Raw genomic sequence first — 4,060 nt, forward strand, 5'->3', positions numbered from 1 at the left:
CTTGCCTCTGTCGCCTAGTGCTGCTCTTGGTGGGAACTGTTGGGCTTCTGTAAATATCATCACAGAGTACGGTCTAGACCTGCTCTTTTATGAAAAGCGCTGTGAGATAACTGTTGTTGTGATTTGGCGCTATATAAATAAAATTGAATTGAATTGAATAGCTTAACTGTTGTAACGTTATCCTCCAGAAACCCTGCTCTCTCGGGTCGCCACCCAAAGACCCCAGTGCATTATGTTCAAATCCTACACAGGATAGAGACACAAATATTTTATTTGGGGAAAGGTTGGTGAGTTTTTGAGCATGTTTAGGCCATCAAAATGCATTTAATTTGGGAAAATATAGGATTCCCTGCATTTCAATAGAGTCCTTGCATGTTTTATGTTCAGGCCCTAATCAATTAATGTAAAATACTTTTCATAATGTCATAATATCAAACTTTGTCATACTAGGATGAAACCGTTTCTTTAACATGAAAGCATGGTTGATCACATCAAGCTACTTACACCAGATAATTATAAATTCATTAATACCAGTGTTATGACCTGGCTCAAGTGGCCACAACGAAAGGGAGACCCAGGATGGCAACATTTAACAAAATATGTTTAAAACGAAGTAAGCCAAATTAAGAATTGTGTTAAAGTATGGGGTATGAACATCAGTGGTTTCAGGATGATGGATGAGTGTGCGTGAGGGTGAAACAAAGCAACATATCCAAAAACCAAACCAAAGGTGAAACCTGTGGAGAGAAACGGAGGGGAATCAGTTAGCAGGGAGGTCTGTCACCTCAGCCAGCAGCAGCTCCCCAAGAATGACAAATACTCTACAGGGAAATGGGCCCAGGTGTTACTGCAGACAGCCTCAGCTCTTTACCTGCAAGGGAGAGAGAGACTGGCCACACCCACACATGAGGCCATGTATACGCCAGTAATACACTTTCTGTGTACCGATACTCTGTCAGGTAAAGCACGTGTTATTAAAAACTGTTGGTAATTCAGCATCCTCAATGGTTTATCAATTATTTATCATCCTTATTACATTCACATCATCACACATCACATGTTAATACATTTCACACATTTTACAGAGCTGATTTCATCATAACCAACAATCATTACTCTATCTCTGCTGGCAGGAGGCTGACTTCCTGTCAGAGTGAAGAGTAAGAGTTAAAGTAAAAATACATCCCTTACTTACAAAACATCATGAGTCCACAACATTATTATCAGGGTGATGAAGCAATGAGTTTCAGCAGCTACACAGCAACATACGTTTATAAGGTGACTTTAGCAACGTGTTCAGTAATTTTGCTTCAAGTAATATTATCTTATGAGATGAAGAAATAAAATGAAGAATAATCTTTAGATGATTTCTCTTGTTATATTTTCTGTCCGAGTAAAACGCAGTTAAACACATTTCCTGTCCAATTCTATCAAATACTTTTTTATATGCTAACTTTATGATGCTCATCTTTGCAGTATAGTTAAACATTAGGAAACTGAATTATACACAACACCCTCTCTTTAAAACAAAGAACCTTTATAGTGAAGCGCTCACCCCCGGAGAGTGAAGGCAGCATCCTCTTTTCTTAAGCTTTACTCCAGGACAAGGCTCAGTCCCCCCTGCACAGGGCAGCAGCCTGCTTTTGCTGCTTTGTTACTCAGTTTCAAGACACCTCTAATATCTCAGAGACACTTTAGCTTCTTCTAGTTTAACTCAATAAAACAAACATGGCACCATCTACCAGCCAGTTACTGGTAAAATATGCAAATGTCTGCTAGATTTACTTCATCAGCAGCTAAAAACAATGGTAATCTACTGAGTGTTAGACTTTGAGCGTTTACTGGCGTGGACAAAACAGTTCATTTAGCACCCTGCCTGTGTACAGACAGGAGAACCAACTACTGTTTTTTCTCCAGCCACGCTGTCGGGCGCCACATAGCCTCGAGTATTCAAACACAACCTGGAACGAGTTCCTAAACTCCAGATCTAGAGAATAAGACCAGTGTGGCCCTCGGCTCAGTGTGTGGCAGTGAGGAAGAACCTTACCTTGCAGCAGGAGGAGGAGGAGAGGAAAAATAATCTTTGAGATTCTTTACTCAAAGTGTCTTTTATTAAAGTACAATCAGCAAAAAAGAACAGAGCAAAACAGCGTCGACCGGAGTTCTGCTTTTTCAAAATACCAAGAACTGCAGCTTCTATACAGACACAGACAGGATGTGACAGAATATCTCTTGATCCATGTTTGCTGATTGGTTGATCTCTAATGTTCATGCAGATGAGCCATGATCAGTCACCTGTAAGTGGTCACACCAAATATGGTACACATGAACACAGAAGATATATCCGCCCACCTGTTTCTGTAAATGCATTCTTTTCACTTCTCTTAAAGTTTTAAGTTCAATGATAAATTCAATATATAATAACATTATCATAAAGTTGAGCAGGCTAAACAGTAAAATACAAAAAACAGGCAATACATATCATAAACAACACACCTGTCATATCAAATTCAAAGTCAATCAAATAATTAAAGAAGTGAAATTATACTTTTTGCTTCCTATCTCCCACAGAAAACTCTGCTCTGAACTGAGAACAGCTCGTTTGTAGTCCTGCCTCTTCCCTTTGATCCCTGTGATGTCACAGCAAAACACGAGTCATAATGCTCGCTAGCGGCTGGTGAGACTCGCCCTCAAAAACACCGGTGGAAAAACACACTGACCTGCAGCACACAGTAGCCATGTTTCCATCTAATTGTCATGCGAATTTATAAGCAAACTTTTCAAATGTCACAAAAAACACAAAAATAGGAAATGTGAAATCTGTGCGTTTCCATCAGCTGGTTTGGAGCGAATAAACCAGGCTACAGCAGAAGACATATGGGATCAAACCAGAAACAAAACCAGTCGCATGAACCTGATGGTCTTAGAAAGATGGAGAGAGGCCCTTCCTAACACTAGCTACCCTCCAGCTAAGGGACATAAAGTTGTTACTGTGATGTAGAGACAGAGCTCAGTTAAAAGTCACCACTCTGAAACTCTTGCTCCAGTTCATGGTGCTAAGCTGGTCAGAGGAACATATTCAGCTGAACCAAAGATGTGTTTACTGGCTTTTCAGGACCCTACTCTGCTTCTGATTGGCTAGTAGTCCTTAACTGGGATACTCCCAACACACAGGGTGAAAAGAGGAGCTGACAAAAAATATGGTGTTTGTAAAGCTGTTCAGGTACAACCGATGAATACAATGATGAACCTGAAAATGAGCAGAATATGACCACTTTAAGGTAAAAAACTTTATCATGAAACTTCTCATACTAGGATCAAACCTTTACTTTAACATCAAAGCAAGGTCAATCACGTAAAACTACTTAAACCAGATAATTATAAATAAAGTAATACCAGTAATACACCTTATAGTGATACTCTTTGTCAGGTAACTACAGTATCTCACAAAAGTGAGTCCACCCCTCACATGTTTTATAAATATTACTGATTATATCTTTTCATGTGACCACAGTGAAGAAATGACACTTTGCTAAAATGTAAAGTTTTCACACCTGAGACCTTGTAACACTAACGAGTCACATGACACGGGGGAGGGAAAATGGCTGATTGGGCCCAATCTGGACATTTTCACTTAGGGGTGCACTCACTTTTGTTGCCAGCGGTTTAGACATTAATGTGTGGTGTGTTATTTTGAGGGGACAGCAGATTTACACTGTTATACAAGCTGCACGCTCATTACTTTACACTGTTATACAAGCTGTACGCTCACTACTTTACGCTGTTATACAAGCTGCACGCTCACTACTTTACACTGTTATACAAGCTGCACGCTCACTACTTTACACTGTTATACAAGCTGCACGCTCACTACTTTACACTGTTATACAAGCTGTACGCTCACTACTTTACACTGTTATACAAGCTGCACGCTCACTACTTTACACTGTTATACAAGCTGTACGCTCACTACTTTACACTGTTATAAAAGCTGCACGCTCACTACTTTACACTGTTATACAAGCTGCACGCTCACTACTTTACACTGTTATACAAGCTG

The sequence above is a fragment of the Micropterus dolomieu genome, unplaced genomic scaffold, assembly GCF_021292245.1.
Source record: "Micropterus dolomieu isolate WLL.071019.BEF.003 ecotype Adirondacks unplaced genomic scaffold, ASM2129224v1 contig_14405, whole genome shotgun sequence".
In the NCBI taxonomy this organism is placed as follows: domain Eukaryota; kingdom Metazoa; phylum Chordata; class Actinopteri; order Centrarchiformes; family Centrarchidae; genus Micropterus; species Micropterus dolomieu.